A 21,797-nucleotide genomic window follows, 5' to 3' on the forward strand; every position below is an offset into this window, starting at 1 on the left:
CGCGGGGCCGCCCCGTGTAAACACCGAGGTGCCCGCTTGGGCTGCGGCCGGGCCACGCCTCGCGCTCGAGCGTCGCGTCACCCGTTGCCGGGCAGAGAACCCTGTATTTGCATCTCCCAATCGCTGGCCGCGGGAGCGGGGCGGGACTCGGGATGCGGGGCTGGGCGGTCTCGCGCCTGGGATTGGGGGAGACCGATGAGATCTGTTTCTTTTCTTAGGTTGGGGGCTGGAGGGAAGGTGGGGGGGGGGACGCCGAGCGTGTTTTCCATCTGGCTCTCAAAGCTGACCTCGCTCCGCTTTGCCTTTGCAGTTTTAGCTTATTCAGTGACACCTGTCGCCAGGTAGGACTCCCGTCCCCTTTCTCATTGGGGGACAGCTTTCGAACCGCCCCAGAAGAGAATCTGGGGAGACCAAGACTCAAAAAAGCGTAGGGGTATAGGTCTGCCCTGTCACTGACGTAGCCCCTGCTACTACACATAGCTGGGTGCAGCCGACAGATGGGCGTAGTCAGTGCCTCCGGGCCCAGTGAACGAATCCCCTTCTTTCTCCTCTGAGGCGCCACAGGATCTTTCGGACGCCTGCTTCCGAAAGACGAAACCCCGCGGACACGCACACTCGAATCCTGGGCTCCACGTCCCAGCGCTCTCTGTAGCACACCAAGGGCCGCGGCCATCGGTGTTCTGGACCTGAACAGGCTTGAGCTTTTCCCAGGCCTGAGGCGAGGTTCGAGGACGCGTAGATACCCAAGTCCCAGGTCGCGCCCCGCGTGCGGCCGGCGAGGTGCGGGCCTCGGGCACGGCGCCCCGCCCAGGCCCCGAGCCGCGTGCAGGGGCGCGGGGCGGAGTCTGCCCTGGGGGCGTGGCCCAGCCGCAGGCCCGAAGCGCGTGGCTGGGAGGGGCTGCGCGCGGCCGGTTCACCACGTGAGAGCGGGTGCTGGCCCCACCCGCGTGTGCCACCCCCGGGGGAGGTCACCTTCACCGAGTTGTGGGAGTGGGCGCTGAGGCCTCTATCCTGGAAAGCAGGAGCTGGCAGGGGTCGGAATTAGGGCCTCAGAAGTGGCATTCTCCTGGGGTACGGTTGGCGGGGACGCGCCTCTGGCGGTAGAGCTCACCCCGCTGGGCGAGCCCAGACCGAGTCCAGCTTGAGGGTGTGGGGCCGGGAGGGTGGGCCGAGGTGCGGCTCCGCGGCGCGGGGGACGGGGCGGTGCTCTGGGTGCTCGGGTGGGTAGTTGGAGCATCTCCGGTGGGAGGGGGCGACTCTTAAAGGCACCGTGCGTTCGTTAGAAGGCTCTGCTTCCGCCCACATGCTTTCTCCACCTTGTTGGGATTAAGAGCTGGAAATCCCTGTATCTGAATCTTCAGGATTGCAGCCTGGGCGGTTCATTGTTCAAATGGTTGTCAGACTACCTGTGTTCAGGTCCTAGTGCTTCCTTTTGCTTATCCTTAAAATACAGATAATGCAGTTTTTCCCTCCTAGGTTTGTTTTTACAGATCAAATAGGATTAATGGATGTAAACACACACCCCTGATGTCTACTATGTGTTCTGTTAAAGTTCGCTGGGACTAGATTTCCCAATAGTTACACAAGAACAGCAACGCAGAGCTGCCAGCAGCATGAGAAAGAAAAAAGTTGGGATGGGGATGGATTTAACATTCAGAAAAGGTATCATAGTAGTGATGAAAAAAAATAAAACTTTCTTGAAGTTTCTAAAACTTTTCCACTTAATATTAATTTTTTAAAAAAATAAATGACATATGTTGTGCAGAGCCCTCTCTTCAGTATTTAGGAGGCCCTCCAGCAGGCTTTCCTTGACCCCTTAGCTGCCACTATTATTATTCCAGTGTATCTGGATAGTTCTTAGACTTAGATTGATTTGGCCAGGGTTCTCAGCTGGAAAGATGAGACATCCATTAGTCCACCAATCTTTCCTCCCTCCCTTGTTCCATACGTGGTGTATCTTTCTGTTGAACACACATTTTTTTTTTTAAGAGAGAGTGAGAGAGAATTTTTTTTAATATTTATTTTTTAGTTATTGGCAGACACAACATCTTTGTTTGTATGTGGTGCTGAGGATCGAACCCAGGCCACACGCATGCCAGGCAAGCGCGCTACCGCTTGAGCCACATCCCCAGCCCGAACACACATATTACTATTCTGTAGGCCCACTGAAGGATGTTGGGGAGCTCCAGATTGTTCAAGTTTTGTCAGTCTAGGCCCCTAAAACATCCCTGCTGTGTGGCCACCAGGACACATTCACACAGACAAGATGTCATGAGAGTTCAATGAGGATGATATATCTACACTTTTTATTTTAATTTTCCCTTAACAGACTAACCAGTAGGGTTACAGAACCCAGTTGGGTTACGGAAGTTTGCAAGATAGAATTTGGTTGTTTTGGGGTGGGTTTTTGTTGCTGCTGTTGTTTTGTACCAGAGATTTAATCCAGAGGTGCTTTATTTTTTTTTATTTTTTGAGACAGGGATTCCCAAAATTGCTTAGGACCTTGCTAAATTGCTGAAGCTGACCTCAAACTTTAAATCCGTCTGACTCAGCCTATTAGTTGCTGGGATTACAGGCATGTGCCACCACATCTGGCTCTGTAGATACTTAAGAGATACTTGGGGATAACTGAAAGGACCAGATGAACAAATAAAACCCTTTCACTTAGTTGTGCTATAAAGAAAATAAAGCAAGGTAATAGAGTGGATGACTGAGATTGAGGGGATGATGGAGATTAGGGGTGAGTTTAGATCTCAAAAAAGATAAGGAATCATCTACAAAAAGATCTGGGGCAGGGAGAACATTCCAGGCAAAGGAAAGAGCAAATGCAAGGGGATGGAAATGAGAAAGAAATAGGGGTAAGGTATTGAGGGATATTCCAGGCATGGAAAGACTACAAAACCAGAGACCTTCTGTACCAGCCATACACAGGAGCAACTGGAAAGACCTGGGGCCCCAGGGTAATATGGTGATTAGGCCTTAGAAAATTATGTGGAGTCAGGGACTAAGTTTCTTAGTTGCAGGGTATTATAATCAGAGTTGTTCATTAGGTAGATGGTTTCATATCTTGTGGATGGATTGGAGGAGTGAAATTTGGAAAGGGAAAGATCACATATTTTTTGAAACAAAAAATATGTGTACAGTCTTTGCTATTCTAATTCTTCCTCCCCTCCCCCAGTGAAGTGCAACTGTACCTAGTGGCTTGCTTCTGATGAATAGAATGTGGCAGAAATGATGCTGTGTGACATCTGTGATAGGGCGCAGGTTTTGTGATTTCCTCCTTGCTTTCTATCTTGTATTGTGTTTTCTGGGAGAAGCCAGCTGCCATGTTGTGAGGACACACTCAAGCAGCCCTGTGCGAAAGCTCAAGTGGCAAGGGACTGGGGCCTTCTGCCAACAGCCATGTGAGTGTGCCATCTTGGAATAGATCCTCCAGCCCCTTTTTAAGTCAAACCTTTAGAGGACTTCGGCCCTGGCCGGCATCTTCACTGTGGCCTCCTGGGAGACCCTTAGCTGGAACACCCAGCTAAACTCTTTCCAGATTGATGATCTACAGAAACTGAGATGGTGTTTGCTTTGTTAAGCCTCTAAGTTTGTGAATAATATATTATGTAGCCAGTAGATATAGTAGAACCCACTTATCCTAGGGGATACCCCTCAAGACTCCCAGCAAATGCTTAAAACTGTGGTTAGTACCAAACCCTGCATTTATATTTTTTCCTGTGTATTTGTTAAATACACAAACTTAATACCTTTTCCTTTATCATCAAGCACTTATGCACTGTGGGTGTAATTTTTGCAGTTTGAGGTGTAGAAGCAAAACTAGCATGAATTTCTTTTCCTTCTTCACAATTTTCATGGATAGCTAGTTTGTTCTTACCATAAAACTTAGCAACCTCAGCAAATAATTGTTTGTTTTTCCTTATTAAGTTCAGAACATTCACCTTTAGGAACATTCATTTATAGGAAGCATTTTGTGGCTTCTCCAAATTTAGGGGAAAAAGAATTTGGTGGGATCCATTGTCTTAATGCCAAGAAATACCCACTTTATTATTTTTTTTTTTCTTGAATATTCTTTTAGTTGTAGATGGACGTGATACCTTTATTTTATTTATTTATTTTTATGTGTGCTGAGGATTGAACCCAGTGCTCACACGTGCTAGGCAAGCACTGTACCACTGAGCCACTAGCCAGCCCGGGCCCCACTTATTAATAATTGGGGTTTTTTTTGTTTGTTTTCGTTTTGGGGGTTACCGGGGATTGAATCCAGGTCCTCTCACATGGTAGGCAAGCACTCTTTTTATTTATTTATTTATTTATTTTTTAGGCAAGCATTCTTTTTTTTTTTTAAATATTTATTTAGTTATCGGCAGACACAACATCTTTGTTGGTATGTGGTGCTGAGGATCGAACCCAGGCCACAGGCATGCCAGACGATCGATCGCACTACCGCTTGAGTCACATCCCCAGCCCCCAGGCAAGCATTCTTAACACTGAAATATACCCCCAAGCTTTTATTGAGACAGTCTCATTCAGTTGCCCAGGCTGGCCTTGAATTTGCACTCCTCCTGCCTCAGCCTCCCAAATAGCTGGGATTACAGGTGTGTGCCACCATGCCCAGCCCAATTTGGTATTTTTTTCCAGTTATTTTTTTCTTTTGGCACATCTTTTGTTTAGGTGTCTTCATTTTGTTTCCATAACTTCCAATTAAAACGGTAGCTTGGGGCTGGAATTGTGGCTCAGTGGCAGAGCACTTGCCTCGAAAGTATGAGGCACTTAGTGGGGTTTGATCCTCAGCACCACATGAAAATAAATAAATAAATTAAAGGTATTGTGTCCATCTACAACTAAAAAATTTTTTAAAATGATAACTTGTTCATTTTTCCATATGGCTAGAAACTCCTCACTGGGTTTTCCTGTAATTCTCATATATGTGTGTGTGTGTGTGTGTGTGTGTGTGTGTGTGTGTGTGTGTGTATAGTGAATTTGTTCTCCAAGCCATTTTAAAGTGCTTTGACAAATATGAAAACTTTGTATTAAAGCTTGATTCATATTTTATCTATGTAGAAGTGTCTTTATTTTTTGTTATTGCAAAAATGCTATATTTTAGGGGCTGGGGTTGTGGCTCAGTGGTAGTACACTTGCCTTGCATGTGTGAGGCACTGGGTTCGATCCTCAGCACCACATTAAAAAAACAAAAGAAAAGTTATTTTTTACAATGCTGTATTTTAGTAAATAAAGTCAGACTATACTGATTTATATAAAGTAAAAGTGAACATCTGAGAAAATATCTGTACTCGAGAAAAAGGGCACTATTTTATTTATTTCTTAGTTGTAGTTGAACACAATACTCTTATTTTATTCATTTTTACATGGTGCTGAGGATGGAACCCAGGGCCTTGCACATGCAAGGTGAGCACTTGACCGCTGAGCCGCAACTCCAGCCGCAAGGGCATATTTTAAATAAACATTAATGAAAATTGCCAGAAATGTGAATGCTTATAACCCACGGTACATGTATAGTTGTTTTACACCAGTGGCTGATGCTGTTGTGGTTTGCAGTAACCTGCTCTCCTCACAGCTCTTCTCTTTCCATTTTGTGGCTAGGTTTGTTTCCAGGTCCACCTAGTGTTTATTTGAGGGATGCAGTCAGTCCCTTCTTCAAAGGGATTTAGATGGTTTTCCTCCTTTTTGACTGTTATAAACAATAGGTCAGAGAGCACCCTTATGTACACATTTTTGTGCCCTTGTCTGTTATTTCTTTAGGATAAATGCACTGAAGAGACTCCGCAGCCTCAACACGTACACATTTAAACTGGAGGATCCCAGACACACCAGGCTTGGCCTATTCAGGGCCCTGGTACGTGCTGTCTCCCTTGCCTGGAAAACTTTCCACCTCATTCCTACCCGGCTCGCGCACCTCCTCATTTTAGACTCAGCTCAAACAGGCTCCCCAGAGAGATCTGCTCTGGCCACTCTCTGCTGCTGTTCCCCCATCTTCCTCTCAGGAACACAGAATTGCTCAGTCTCTGATATGTTCTCATTGTTGGCCATGACTGGCTCATTTTATACATAATATAATAAATATAAATCAGACACTCGATACAAGAACTGAAACATCATCGTAACTTTCCTTCTCCCATTAACTCCTTTCCTGTCTTGCCATCTGCCTCCCCTTACCTGAGGCAATGTCTACCCCAAATCTTCTTTAACATCTTTAAAGAACATAACAGCTTTATTGAGATATAATTTACATACCACAGTGTTCACCCACTTACAGTGCATCATTCAGTGGCTTTTAGTATATTTACAGAGTTGTGTAACCATCACAGTAGATTTTAGAATATTTTCATCTTTCATCATTAGCAGTCACTCCCCCATCTGCTCTGCAGCCCTTCTAATCCCAGCTCTAGGCAACCACTAATCTACTATCTGTCTCTATGGATTTGCTTATTCTGAACATTTCATGTAAACAGAATCATGCAAGTTGTCGCCTTTTGGGACTGACTGCTTTCATTTAACATCCTCTTTTCTGGATTTATGGTGTTGTAGTATATATCAGAACTGAATTCCCTTTTCTTGCCAAATAATATTTCATTGTGTGGATATACCACAGTTTCTTTACCAGTTAGCCAGTTAATGAACATTTGTGTTGTTTCTACGTTACAGCCATTGTGAATAATGTTGCTATGAATATTCATATGCAAGTTTTTGTGTGTCACACGTTTTCATTTCCTTTGGGTATATACCTAGGAGTGCAATTGCTAGGTCATATGGTAACTCTGTTTAGCCTTTTGAGCACCTGCCAAAGCAACTGCATCATCTTAAATTCTAGCCAGCAGTTTATGAGGTTACAATTTCCTCTTTTGGGGCTGGGGATGTGGCTTAAGTGGTAACGTGCTCTCCTGGCATGCGCAGGGCCCTGGGTTCGATCCTTAGCACCACATAAAATAAAGATGTTGTGTCCACCGAAAACTGAAAAATAAATATTAAAAAAACTCTCTCTCTCTCTCTCTCTCCCCCCCTCTCCCTCTCCTCTCTCTCTCTCTAAAAAAAAAAAAAAAAAACCAATTTCCTCTTTCACTTACTTTAAAAATATACACTTATTATTATTAGAGCTTGATAGTTATACATAGTAGTTGATTTCATCTCCACAAACTCATATATGCATGGAAATCAATTCCCCTCCCCCATCTTTTCCCTCTCACTAAAAATATACACTTTCTTAGCCTGGTGCCATGGCATAGGCCTGTAATCCTAGCAGCTCAGGAGGCTGAGGCAGGAGGATCACAAGTTCAAAACCAGCCTCAGCAAAAGCAAGGCACTAAACAATTCAGTGAGACCCTAGCTCTAAAAAATATACTAAATAGGGCTGGGGATATGGCTCAGTAGTAGAGTACCCCCTGTACAAAAATAAAAATTATACACACATACACACACACACACACACTTTCTTAAAAATGTGTTGTCTTGGAGCTGGGGCTGGGGCTCAGTGGTAATGCACTTGCCTGGCATATTTGAGGCACTGGGTTTGATTCTCAGCACCACATATAGATAAATAAAAATAAAGGTCTATCAACAACTAAAAAAAATTTTTTTTAAAGTGTTGTCTTTAGTTTTAGCAAAAGGATATCATACTTCATGCAGTATCTCCTCTTTGCTTTCTCAGTGTTCATCCACCTCTGAACCCCTTTTGATATTATCAGATGTCTTCATTTTTCCCTGTATAATTCTCTCACCACTCTTTTTTCTTCATAGTACTTGTCATATTCTGAATTATTTTCTTTGTTTGCTGCTTGCTGCCTGTCTTCTCTCCACTAGAGTGTCTGCTCTAAGAGGGTGAGAGTTTTGACTTTTTTTTTTTTTTTTTTTTATTGCTCTAACCCGAGGACAGTGTCTGGCATTGTATGCTGAACCTGGCCTCTACCACAGGCACGCCCAGCCCAGCATGCCTCCTTAAAGCTTTCCAACTTACATCTTCCTTCCTTCCTGCCCGCCTTCCCTTCTTTCCTCTTCCTATTTTTTTTTTTTTTTTGGTATGGTACAGGGTGTTGAATCCACACTTAGGTACATCACCAGTCCTTTTTTTGAGACAAGGTCTTGCTAAGTAAGTTGCCCAGGCTGGCCTTGAACTTGGGATCCTCCTGTCTCAGCTTCCTGAGTAGCTGGGGTAGCCCTGCTCCCTCTCTATACTTTCACTATGTTGCCATAGTCTGGCCATGAACTACTGGGCTCAAGCCATCTTCCTGCCTCAGCCTCCCCTGTAGATGGGTTCACAGGCTCCTGGTGCTGTGCCAGGCTTTCCATATTTCTTTAGAATGTGTGCTCATTTGACACCTGGGCAGATAATTTTTTTTAACATCCACCTCCTCTAAATAATATTATTTTCAGGAACAGCCATGAAATACAGTGAATTAATACTAGTGATAATGACCAGAAAAGAAATATACATGGAACCCTTTTATTGAACTTGGTATATAGACTTTTTTTTTTTTAGTTGTAGTCGTACACGATATATTTATTTATTTATTTATTTATTTATTTTTATGTGGTGGTGAGGATCGAACCCAGGGCCTCACACATGCTATGTGAGCACTTTGCCACTGAGCTACAGCCCCAGCCTGGTATATAGACTCTTGCCAGTAAAAATAAATATTACAGTGCAAAAAGCAGAACAGAGCTAATAGATCAATACTTTTCAATTACCTTAATGTATTTATTTGAAGAAATTGTAAAACATACACACATGGTGGCCTGTTGCAATAATAATTCATTAATTATGTTATACTTTAAAAGCAAGTGAGAAAAATATCAATTGAAAAATAAGAGATGCAGCCTGGGGATATAGCTTAGAGATGGAGTACTTGCCTAGCATAATGTGTGAAGCTCGGAATTCAGTCTCCAGTGGAACACACACACACACACACACTAGGGCTGGGGGTGTGGCTGAGTGCTTACCTAGCATGCACACAAGGCCCTGGGCTAAATTCCCAGCAAAACAAAAACAAAATGAAAGAGCCGTACCAGACAGGCAGGTAGCACAACCCTGTAATCCCAGCTTCTCAGGAGCCTGAGGCAGGAGGATTGCAAGTTTGAGGCTAGCCTGGGAAATTTGGTGAGAACCTACCTCAAACAAGGCTAGAGATGCAGCTGGATGGTAGAGTGCCCCTGGGTTCAATCCCTAGTACCACAATCAATCAATCAGTCAATCAATGAGCTGGGCGGGGGTAGTAACTCAGGGTTCTGGGTTCGGTCCCTAGCACTGCAAAATAAGTAATAAGAGCCAATTTCAATATTAAATATATTCCAATTTGATAGTAGAGCATAAGTTTACTAAACAGTAATAGTATAGTATGATCTTACTAAGTCATAGTTACCACATTTTCGAGTTTGTCTTTTCACTGTTTTAAAATTTTATTTATTTATTTATTTTTTAATATTTTTAGTTGTTGATGGATCTTTATTTTATTTATTGGTATGTGGTGCTGAAAATTGAACCCAGTGCCTCATGCATGCTAGGCAAGCGCTCTACCACTGAGCCACAACCCCAGCCCTGTTTTAAAATTTTAAATAGCAAATTTCCAAGTGGTCACATGAAATGACAGTATTGGCAACTCAAGTTCTGCTCTTTCAAAAGTCACTGTGCTGTCATTGTTTTGGATCTGTTGTTTAAACACAGACATGTGTGGTACCAAAGGCGATGGAGACACGACTGTGCAGGAGACGGCCTGAACAATTCTGAACTGTTGGGGACTTACTCTCAAAATGAATGCAGACAGTTGATTCTGGCTCCCTGGGTGTTAGGGCTGACTGTATAACTGGGAATGCTTTGAATTAACTTCCTTGTAGAAGGCTTATTACTGCATAAGTAATTAAAGTGTTCTGATTTAAAGCTTACAAATATATCATTAAAACTCAAGCTAGACCAACAACTTGATCTTCTTTGGGGAGGAGTATTTTATCACCAACATGGTTTAGAATTGTGGTTGCATGGTGATAATAAAAAGCAGACTAACTTTCAATCACTTTTATTATTCTCTGTAATTCTCTGCAGACAGTGCACCCTGTCAAGGCCTGTGCAGCCCCACCGGGTACCCACTGCAGAGCATCAAGGGACTCCTGCAGTTACCACTTCAGTTGTGCCACAAGGCCAGAGGACTCACCCGGTTTCCACTCTCACCATTGTATTCCCAGCACCTAGTGGAGCTTGGCACTATGTAGGCTCTCAATATCTGTTCAGTCTCTGGGTACGGTGGTATACACGTGTAATCCCAGCGGTTCGGAAGGCTAAGGCAGGAGGATCACAAGTTCAAAGCCAGCCTCAGCAACTTAGTGAGGTCCTGAGCAACTTGGCATAGACTGGTATAGACTCTGTCTCAACGTGAAATATAAAAAGGGCTGGGGGGCTGGGATTGTGGCTCAGCGGTAGAGCACTTGCCTAGCACGTTCGAGGCCCTGGGTTCGATCCTCAGCACCACATAAAAATAAATGAATAAAATAATGGTACAGTGTCAACTACAACTAAAAATTATTTTTAAAAAAATAAATAAATGAAAATTAAAAGGGCTGGGGGTGTGCTTCGGTGGTTAAGCATCCCTGGGTTCAATCCCTGGTAGAAAAAAATATATCTGTTCAGGGAAGGAAAGAAGACACCAACTCAGGTGAGCTAGACTCCCCCCCACCTCCAACTATGTCTAACTCCAGAAGGACCCATCTTCAAACAAGTGAACCAGTGTTTTCCTCAGAGACATTCAGAATGAAAAGACAAGGTCGGTTGGTCCGTCTCTCTTTTCTCTCTCTCCCTCTCTCTCTTTCTCTTAAATTCATCTAAATTTCTTCATTTAAACAAATTCAGAGGCTATGATAATAAGTGTGTTATAAGACCCTTTCTTTTTATTAAATGATAGTATAGAACTATTTATATAAATAAATAGCTATATTTATTTATATGCAGCACTGGGGATTGAATCCAGGTCTCATGCACCATTAGGGAAGCACTCTTTCTGTGAGTTACACCCTTAGCCCTCATAGGTAGCTACTGAGCACTTGAAATGTGGCTAGTATGAATTGAAATGATGCTGTAGTGCAGAATACACATTGGCTTTCACATATTATTATTAAAAAAAAAGTAACATAACCAGGAGCCGTGGCGCACGCCTGTAATCCCAGCAGCTCCAGAGGCTGAGGCAGGGGAATCACGAGTTCAAAGTCACCCTCAGCAACGGTGAGGGGCAAAGCAACTCAGTGAGACCCTGTCTCTAGATAAAATACAAAATGGGCTGGGGATGGGGCTCAATGGTTAAGTGCCCCTGAGTTCAATTCCCGGTACAAAAATAAATAAATAAATAAAAAATAAGTTCTGTTTATATATTTCTATTGATTACACGTTGAGAATATATTTTGGATATATATCACGTTTACTGAACTTACATGTAATTAATAGTAGTCATTAGCAAGTAATGATTAATAAAGCAAATAAAATATATGAAAATTAAATTTCATTTGTTTGTTTCTCTTTGTTTTACTTTTTAAAATGGGGCACCTGGGAATTTTTGTTTATTAATTTTTCCTGCTGCACTGGGGCTTGAACCCAGGCCTTTGCACATGCTAAACAAACATTGAACCCCCATGTTTCATCCCCAGCCACTCTGGAAATTTTTAACTTCCACTTGTGGCTTGTGCTATATTTCTATTAGCACTTATGGAAGATGGAGGGGTTTTTTGGTCTATGGTTGGCAAAATAAAAAGGTGATAATCTTTTATCTGTCTCCAAATTAAAAAACAACAACAACATTTTATTTTATTTTATTAGTGGGGGAAGAATTAAAAAAAAAAACGTTTCTATGGAATTCCAAAATTTAAAAAACCCTGGTCCAATACTGGGTGGCCATACACGAGATGTAGCTGGAGACTCAGAGAAGCACAAGGCTTCCACAGATGTGAACTTTCCACTGGTTTGTTCAATATTATGAGTTTCTAGGGAGTTAATTCTACTTATTTGCCTCAGTTTTCTTACTTCAAAATGAGAAAGCTTAGGCCCTACATCACGGTGGCATGGATGACAACTACACCAAGAAGAACAACAAAAATACTCTGTCTAAAAAAAAAGCAAGGCAAAGTGGCATCTGCCTATAGTCACAGCTATGTGACAGCTTGAGAGGCTGAGGAAGGAGTATTGCTGGAACAAGGCCCTGTCAAAAAAAAGACTAGAGAGAATAGTAAAAAGATATGTTATTCTTGGGGGAGAGAGTTGAATAAGTGAAGCTCAGGGGACTTTTTTTTAGGGTAGTGAAACTTCTGTAAGATATTATAATTGTGGCTATGTATGCATTAGTCATTCATTCAGTTTTACAGCACAAAGAGATGAATCTTAACATTTAAAAGATGTAAAATTTTTAGAAAATCATTTAATGCATCTGGAGAATTCCAAGATTGAATGCAGAATGTGACAAAACAGGCTGGGGCTGCAGCTCAGTGACAGAGCGCACCCCTCCAAAATCTAAACTCTGTTACAAATGTGTGAAACAATATCACTGAAGGGTGTGGAGGAGAAGGTGCTGACCTGAGTGACATTAGAAATGAGTGGCATCTGCAACACCAGAGGCCAAAGAAAGTATATACAAGGCTGTGCTTGATAAAATTTCCCATGGGCATGCATTAACGATTTCGACACTGCTCAGCATATGTACTGGAAATAAACAAATGATCAAATGGCTGGTGGGTGATGGGACTCACCATTTCCACTGTTGGGATGGGAGTTCACTGATATGCAAGTGGGAAGAGGCTTAGAATGGCCCATGTGATAATGGATTAGAGGGCTGGGGATGTGGCTCAAGCGGTAGCGCGCTCGCCTGGTGTGCGTGCGGCCCGGGTTCGGTCCTCAGCACCACATACAAAGATGTTGTGTCCGCCAAATACTAAAAAATAAATATTAAAAACTTCTCTCTCTCTACCTGTATCTCTCGCACTCTCTCTTTCAAAAAAAAAAAATAATGGATTAGAGTTGTAAATATAAGCAGGCCTGCATTCCCACATCTGTAATCTCATCTACTGGGGGGGCTGCAGCAGGAGGGTCACAAGTTCCAAGCCAGCCTCAGCAATTTAGGGGGAGGATGTCTTGAAAATAAAAAGAGCTGGGGATGTACCTTAGAAGTACAGCTCCTGTGGGCTCAATCCTCAATCACACACACACACACACACACACACACACACACACAAAGATAGGTCACTTGGATGAGAAATTGCCATGGCCAAGAGGAAGTTAAGGAGACAACTAAATGTGAGGTGTATGTCATGCTGGATGGATCCTGGGATAGAAAAAAGGACATTAGGACATTAAGGGTGAATTATGCATTCTAATAATGTATCATTATTGGTTTCTTAATGGAAATGTACCATATTAATGCATGATATTGGTAATAGGGGAAAGAGGGAGGGTAGGGTATATGGGAACTTTGTAATTAGCAATTTTCGTAAATCTAAAACTGTTTTTTTTAATAGAATAAGGTTTCAAAAGCATATTTGCTTTATCTACACTTCAGAATGACAAAGATATAATGCAGCCTACCTCAAAAACAGAATTTCTTAAACAGAAGGTTTTTTTTTTTTTCCCAAGAAGGTTTTTTTATGCCTAAAATCCCAGGAAGATTGAGGCAGGAGGATTTTGAGTTCAAGCCAGCCTGAGCAACACAGCAAAACTGCAACTGAAAAAAAAAAAAGATTCCTTCCATGGTTTAAGAAAAATTTCAACAGCTTTAATATGTTCTGAATCCAGGAGTTAAATTGTTCAATACAAGTCAGCTACGAATTAATTAGGTTAATGTCTTAAGAACTCAGGGTCAAAAAATTCAGGATCTCTAATTTGTATCTGAAATACAAACAAGGAAAGATGACCAATTCCATCGTTCATTTTAAACTAAATGAAAATACCAGGGCTGGTGCTGCATCTCAGTGGTAGAGCACTTGCCTAGCATGCGAGAGGCCTTGGGTTGGATACTCAGCACCACATAAAAAATAAAGAAAAATGAAGACATTGTGTCCATCTACAACAACAACAACAAAAAAATTAAAGAGAATACCTATAATGAAAGAAATTCACATCGAACAGATTATAACAATTCCTTTGCCTACATACTCATTGCCTTGCCTAAACTTGCCTTAATAGAATACATATATTGTATAATTGAAACAATTTTGCTCTTATATAAACTACCAACCAAAGATTATGCAGGCTGCAACTGACAAAGGCGTTACTGGTAGTTCCTTCTAATTTGGAGAATTCCTTGCAAAGGGAGAGAGAGGAGGAGATAAAGAGGAGAGAGGGAGGAGAGGAAAGAGGAGAGAAAGGGGAGAGAGAGGGGAAAGGGAGGAGACAGGGAGGGAGAGGGAGAGCGAGCCAGAGCACCGCGCCTCCTTGCTACACTGAGGATTGAGGGAGGGCAGGGTCGATGCTCATTGGTGGTGTCCCTGGGCCGAGGGCAGGGCTCTCAGCCAAGCCTGCTGATTGGTGACCTTCCGGAGCGCCGGGATGGAGCTTGGAGCCTATTGGCTGCGACGCTGGAGGGTGGTGTAATGGACCGCCGAGGCTGTGCGGCCGGTTTCTATGGCAACCGAGGCTTGAAAGAAGCGCTCAGATTTCGGCGCTCGCCCCCAACTCCCCCTTCCGGAGGGGGCAGGGCGGCCTGGATTCGACGGCCGGTGGCAGAGGCGTGGGGGCTGGGAGTTAAGGGGACTTGGCCTGCTTTGGACTAAACCAACCTAGCAATGCCACCTCTGAAGCAGGTCTCAAACCCGGCCTGCATGCTCTCCCAAAAAACAGCCGAACGGAAAGGGGCTTCTTCTCCGAAGGAGAATGATGACCTGTAACCCCATTCCCCCAACCTCTCCACTGGTAACACTTTGACCACAAAGCCAGGCCCTGATTAGGTGTCCAGTACTTACAGTGAAGAAGAAATGAAGGAAGGAAGAGGGGAGAGAGTGGGAAGATCCATGAAGTGGGCGACATGACGTGGGCTGAGACCAGTTGCCCTCCCTTTGTGGCTGAAAGTCCAGTTGACCCCTAAGGCTAACGGGGTCTGACAGCCTTGGATGTAGGGGCTCGGCGGAGGAGGGGTAGCTGGTGCCTTGGAAGGCGGTGGGGACGACCAGCAGCCCTAGAGTCTCTCCTGGTGTTTGGGAGGCCTGACTGCAATCAGGCTCCTCCCTGCCTAACAGCCCTCTGGCTCTGCTCAGCGCCAGTGTTTCAACTAGATCCCCAAGTCTTTGTGCTTGGGCAGTAACAAATGGTACCCACTTCATTGAGTTGGTGTCAGAACTGCGTTGAGCTAATGCACTAAGTTTCTTAATACAACGCCTGGAACAGTGTGCAATCCACAGTAGCCATTATAATTGAAGAAGGGGTAGGATTTGTCTAGGCAGAGAAAATGGGAGAGATGTCATGGTTGTTAGGAGGCAGAAGTGGTGTGGAAAGCCTACAAAAGACCTGTTTGGATGTCAGAGAAAATCATGGGAGGTAATAACCAAAGACATAAAATAAATAATAAAATAATGATGGGAGCTACTATAGGCAGAAGACCTGGCCTTCTGCCAGGCCCTTTACATGAATTGTTTTATTTCATCTTCTCACTAGTCCTGATGAGACCGTTACAGAGCTGGGGCCTTCTGAGGAACTGAGGCAGCATGAAGACCCCCCTTCAAGTCCTGATTCTTGTGATCAAATCAGAAAGATTTCAGACATGTTGCTCAGAGTAACAGGAGTTTTATTGAAAGGATAGGAAAAGGAAAGGGGATACTTTAAAGGGAGAAAATAAGTCCTCTCAGAGAGGAGAGAGAGACCATGTCTCTCCTGCACTCCAGTTTTATTGGGGATCCCAGAGAAATTTCCATAGAGTCCTGCCCAAGTCCACCTCTTGACTTTAGACTGACAGCAAGATGACATCAGGCTTTCAAGTCCCCACTGCCATGACAACTCTGTGTCACTTTGGCCCATACTAAGCAGTTCTAATTGGATTCTTTTTAAAAAATATTTTTTAGTTGTTGATGGACCTTTATTTTATTTATTTGTTTGTGGTGCTGAGAATCGAACCCAGTGCCTCACACTTGCCAGGCAAGTGCTCTACCACTGAGCTGCAACCCCAGCCCTCTAATTGGATTCTTAATCATTTTTACAGGTTTTATGGTTAGGAGGAATTACCCTTATCTTCCAGAATCTGGTCTGTGAAAAGGGTCACAACTTTCTCTCCCTTCAAAGTAACTTGGGTTTCTCTTATCAATGTTATTTCCTGCCTGCATTTCCTTGCAGATAACAGGTAGTTTGCTGAAGAATGTGACATATCCTGTCCACTTAGAACCAGGCAGGGCTGCAGGTAAACTGCTTTTGGTCAAGAAAGCATGTAGGGGTCAACACAGTGGGTCCATTTCATAGAATTATTTTCTTTTTCTTTCTTTTTTTTTTTTTGAGAGAGAGAGAGAGAGAGAGAGAATTTTAATATTTATTTATTTTTTTAGTTATTGGCGGACACAACATCTTCATTTGTATGTGGTGCTGAGGATCGAACCCGGGCCGCACACATGCCAGGCGAGCGCGCTACCGCTTGAGCCACATCCCCAGCCCAAGAATTATTTTCTTAACCTCATTTTCCCACCATCCTCATCTGTCTGTACACTAACAAGACCCATATTCTTGCTGAGTAGAGTGAGACCCAGAAAGGTTATGTGGTTTGAGCCAAGGAATGACGGAACCAGAGAGGGGCACTGGGATGCTAAGGACAAGTGTATAGTTGGAGACTTAGGTGGTCCCTTTTCTGTTACTATATCTGAATACCACAGACTGGGTAATTTATAAAGAATAAAGATTTATTCAATTCACAGTCTGCAGATTAAGAGGTGCAGGGTTGGGTCTCTTCTCCCCTGTAAATGGTGAAGACTTTTATTAGTGGAACCTCTCCCTTAAGGGCTCACAGGGGGATATGCAAGAGATTGAGCCAAACTGGCTTTCATGACAGACCACTCTCAAGAGAACCCCTCAACCCCCTAACCCCTGACTGGATTAGCAGGTGTTCAGTGAGATACGTTCTATTCTTCTTCTTGATGGATATACCTTCATAACACCCTAGAAGGCCAGGTTCAAATTAGAATTCTAGGACCCTGGAGTTCTGTGCCAGAATGTGTTGGCCCAAGGAGAGTTATCCTGCATCTGGCCCTTGTCCAGCTGCTTCCTGTTCTGTCAGTGAGGGAGCTAGCATGTGTGAGTGGACACCCCTGTTGCCACATCCAAGTTATTTCTTGTCAACAGCTGCCATGAGGCCTAAGGCTCAGAGCTATAAGGTGTCCATCTGGAGTAACAGACTGCCTTCAGGTGAGATGAACCAGGAAGGCCTTTTGGAAGGGGGTTAGGGTCTCAGACAGGGTGGGCACAGACTCTGGATGGACAGTTCTTCTTGTGTCTGCAGAATCCTCGCCCTGTGGGGAGGGATGGTGGGTGACTCAGGGCAGGGCCACTCTTGCCTCAGGGAGTCTGGAAGCCTGGCTTCATACTCCGGCAAATAGAACCCAGGAGACTGTTGCTTCTCTCCTGTGCCTCAAAGTGTCAGGGACATGAAGGTTGAGTTTCAGTGATTTTATACCCAGGGGACAGCAGGAGAAATAGAGGAGGATGAGCTGGTTAACTGAGGGCCTGACCTCTGAGCTGAAGGACACCCTTATCAAAGGTGGGAAGACTAATTCAGTGATTTGCTTTCTAGAGATGAGTAAATAGGCCCTTCAGTTTACAGCGTCCATGGTGGGTGTGTAAAGGGCACACCGAGGGTCCTTAAACTAGATGCATGACCTCATCTGTATATTGGGGATTGAACCCAGGGGCTCTCTACTACTGAGCTACATTCCCAATCCTTTTTATTTATTTATTTATTTTTTTTGAGACAAGGTCATGTTAAGTTTCCTAGGCTGGCCTCTAACCTGCGAACCTCCTGCCTTGGTATGCTGAGTATCTGAGACTACAGGCATGCACCACTGTGCCTGGCCCACTGATCTGTATTACCAGCCAAGTAATCTTTAGATGATTCATGCAATAAATACTTATTGGGCTTTTGCTATGTGCCAGGCACAGTACTAACTGCATGAGGAAAAGAGACCTGATCCCTCCCTCAACGAGCTCAATGTTGAGAGGCAGAGGCAGATGTCAAAGCATGGCATAAATACACACATCATTACACCTGCAAGAACTGCTGGATGGAGGGAGGGCCAGGGAGCCAGGGGACAGCAGGAGGGGTACTGGTCCAGAAGACTAGAGAAGACTCTAGAAGCTGGCATTAGAGCTGAGCCCCTGGGCGGGCAAGGGTTAACCATGAGTGTGGGGGAGGGAGGTCCAATTGCAGGAATGACTGGCTAGAGCAGATGGAAGCCACCCAGAGTGAGGGGGTGAGTTCTGACCAGAGAGGAGGCCCAGGGAGGACACAAAGGTTTTGAAGGCAATCAAGTCATGTGATCAAGTTTCATTTAGGGATCCATTTCCCTGGATTGAAAGAGACCTAGTTTGAAAGCAGGGAGACCCGTGAGTTGGCTGCTTATAGTTTCATAAACTTTTCCATCAAAGTTCTTATCTTTAAAGATAGAGAAAATGGATTCCCATCCTTGAAAAAAAAAATTGTGGGAGTTTCTAAGTCTTGGATTTTGTGTTTGCTTTTATTGTTTTTTTTTTTTTTTTTTTTGCTGGTAGGACTTATGAAAGAGTTTAAAAAACAAAGAAAAAAGGACATATACAGTGGGAAGTGAGTTTACCCTTCACCCCAAACTCCAAATATCTAGGTCTCAGAAGACATAATTATCAATTTTATTAATATCTTTCCAGAGTATTCTATATGTAAGAATATATATTTATTCCATCATTTCAAAATGTAAATAGTAGCTCACTTTATTTATTTTTCTTTTTTTCTTTCTTTCTTTCTTTTCTTTTCTTTTCTTTTTTTTTTTTTCTGTGTGTGTGTGGTGCTGGGATTGAACCCACGGCCTTGTGCATGTGAGGCAAGTACTCTATATCCCCAGCCCCAAAACTTTTTATATGCCATAGCTAATCCAACAGTTCCTTATTGACAGTCAATGTTATTTCTAGATCTTTATTCTCTGAGTATACTGCTGTGAACATTCTAGCACATACACTTTCCCCCCCCTGTGCTGGAGGTCAAACCCAGGGCCTTAGTATGCTAGGCAAGTGCTCTACCACAAAGCCCTACCCCAGCGCCATCGTACGTATTCTTTGTGCACACATCCAAGTATAACTATAGATTCATTTCATATAAATGATATTACTGTGTTAAAGATCTTGTGGATTTTAAATTTTGATAAGAGAGTGCCAAACTCGTTTCTGAAGATGTTCTTCTGTTTTATTTTAAAACTCTGCAAAGTTTGCATTCTCCTCCATAAACCATCTCTGTTTATTTTCACATCCTCCCCTAAATCTTCTTAGTTACACTGACAAGCCAGAGAGTCTGTATGAATCCAGTGCTTTGCATATGCTTGGTGCCCTCCATTGAACTCCTGTCCCGGCTCAATATGGTCTAGTCTAATCGCCGCTCGCCCTTAGCTTGGTCTTGTCCCACTGCACATTCCCAACCTGATTTCCTGGTTTTCCTGGTCAGCCATACCTGGAGGACTTGAAGGGATGTGGTGGGCACTCTGGCTGAGAACAAGGTTGGAAAGGAGCCTGGCGAGGTGGTGCGGACCTATAATCCCAATGACTTGGGATACTGAGGTGGGGATCACAAGTTTGAGGCCAGACTCAGCAACTCAGCGAGGCTGGGGATGTGGCTCAGTGGTAAAGTGCTCCTGGGTTCAATCCCCAGGACCAAAAAAAAAAAAAAAAAAGGCCTGAAAGGAGTGTAGCCTCCTGTGGAGGGAATGGGTACCAGGCCTGTGTTCTCAGAGCAAGAAAGAATCCCAGAGAACATGACGCAGGAGTAACACATGATCAAAGTGATATTTTAGGAATGCTACGGTTTAGATATGGTTTGAGTCTCTCTTAAAGGTTCATGTGCTGAAAGCTTGGTCCCCAGGGTAGTAGAGATAGGGCCAAGTAGAAAGTGGTTAGGTCACGTGGGTACCGCCCTGGGAAGAGATTAATGTAGTTCTTCTGCAACCTCCGTTGGTCCTTGGGATAACAGTTATAAAATGAAGGAGACTGTTCCCTAAGTCTTTTTGGCTTCCTGTCTCGCCATGTGATCTCTGTCTCTCACATGCACTTCTACCATGATGCCATCTGTTATGAGGATCTTGCCAGAGGCTGAGTAGCTGGGGCCACCTGATCCTGGACTTTTAGCTTTCAAAACTTGTGAAATAAATATACCTCTTTTCTCTATTATAGAGTTTCAGCCTCAGGCATTTTGTTGTAGTAACAAAAACTAACATATAAGGAAGTTCATGTGCTCCTAAATTGCTTCCTTCCCCTATCACTCTACTTTTTTTTTTGGTACCAGGAATTGAACTCAAGGGCACTTGTCCACTGAGCCCCATCCCCAGTCCTATGTTGTATTTTATTTAGAGACAGGGTCTCACTGAGTTGCTTAGCGCCTCGCTTTTGCTGAGGCTGGTTTTGAATTTGTGATCCTCTTGCCTCAGCCTATCAAGCCTCAGGGATTACAGGTGTGTGCCACCACAACTGGCTGTCATTCTGCTTTTAAAGGCCCTCACGGAGAACCTCCCATTACTCAGTCCAGCACACACTCTGGAGTACTGATCTTGACCTTTCTCAAAGTCAATTTTACTTGACCTTCACAACCCTCCACACAGTTGTCAACCCCTCCCACTTGCAACTGTCCTCCCTGGGTTTGTGTTGTCGCTACACTCTCTTGTTGTCCTTCTCCCTTCCTGGCTGTCCCTTATGTTGTCATCATATCCTTTTCCACAGGGAAAACCCTCCCGTGTCAGAGGTGCTCAAGGGATGAGCCTGGCTGGTGTTAGCTTTCTCCCATAACCCTTTAGGTGACGTGGCAGCATAAATACTGCTCCAAGAAACTGATTTCAGATTTAGATATCAATACACACATGCATGTGAATGAGGGCTGCAACACGAGATGCCTATCTCACCAGGGGACATGGTGCCACAGTTTAAAAGCTACTGCTGTGCGATTCCTGTTTACTTCTTTTTTTTTTTTTTTTTTTCCTGTTTACTTCTTAAGCCCAGAAATCTTCTGGGAATTTAAGATTTGCATGTATCCAGCCTCTTACTTCACACCTCCTCTTAGACATCCTCTATGGAGACCTTAAACTCAAGTCCAAAATCAAACTCAAGACCTTCATCCCAAACCTAGGTTTTCTCCTCTGCCCACTATCTCAGGCAAAGACCCCACTATCTAATTGCACAAGATGAAAAACTGGGGTCAGCCTTGGTATTTAACATTTTTTTCAGTCCATGACACATAGAACTCTAGGTCTAACTGACATAAATCTTTAAACATCTCTTTTTCTTGCGGCTTCTCCGTCCATCTCCACCTTCCAGCTCCAAGGTATCCCCTTATTCTTACTGGGTAAAGTGTACGCCATTTCCACTGGGACTCTCCTCTGACCCATTCATTCTCCACAAGCTATCTCAGAGGATATCTTAAAAACACACCCCTAGGGCTGGGGGTGGAGCTCAGTGGAAGAACAGGCTTGCCCACTGTGTGTGTGTGTGTGTGTGTGTGTGTCACCCTGGGGTCCAGACATACACACACACACACACACACACACACACGCACCAAAGCAAAGCAAAAAACTTGAATTCAAACCAAAGAAACCAAACCAAACCAACCAACCAACCAAAAAAA

At 43.8% G+C, this 21,797-nt stretch overlaps 1 long non-coding RNA gene across 1 annotated transcript; it reads left to right on the plus strand.

The window, feature by feature from the left end:
* The first annotated feature begins 874 nt into the window (after positions 1–874).
* LOC124085968 (uncharacterized) lies at positions 875–11,496 on the plus strand. The gene is made up of 3 exons (XR_006849649.2): positions 875–1,071; positions 5,767–5,860; positions 10,055–11,496. It is a non-coding gene; the product is annotated as an uncharacterized LOC124085968 (long non-coding RNA).
* The last annotated feature ends 10,301 nt before the right edge of the window (positions 11,497–21,797 follow it).

The sequence above is a fragment of the Marmota monax genome, unplaced genomic scaffold (assembly GCF_021218885.2).
Source record: "Marmota monax isolate L192 unplaced genomic scaffold, Marmota_monax_Labrador192_F-V1.1 WCK01_AAM20220418_F8-fsc00014, whole genome shotgun sequence".
NCBI classification, from domain to species: Eukaryota; Metazoa; Chordata; class Mammalia; order Rodentia; family Sciuridae; genus Marmota; species Marmota monax.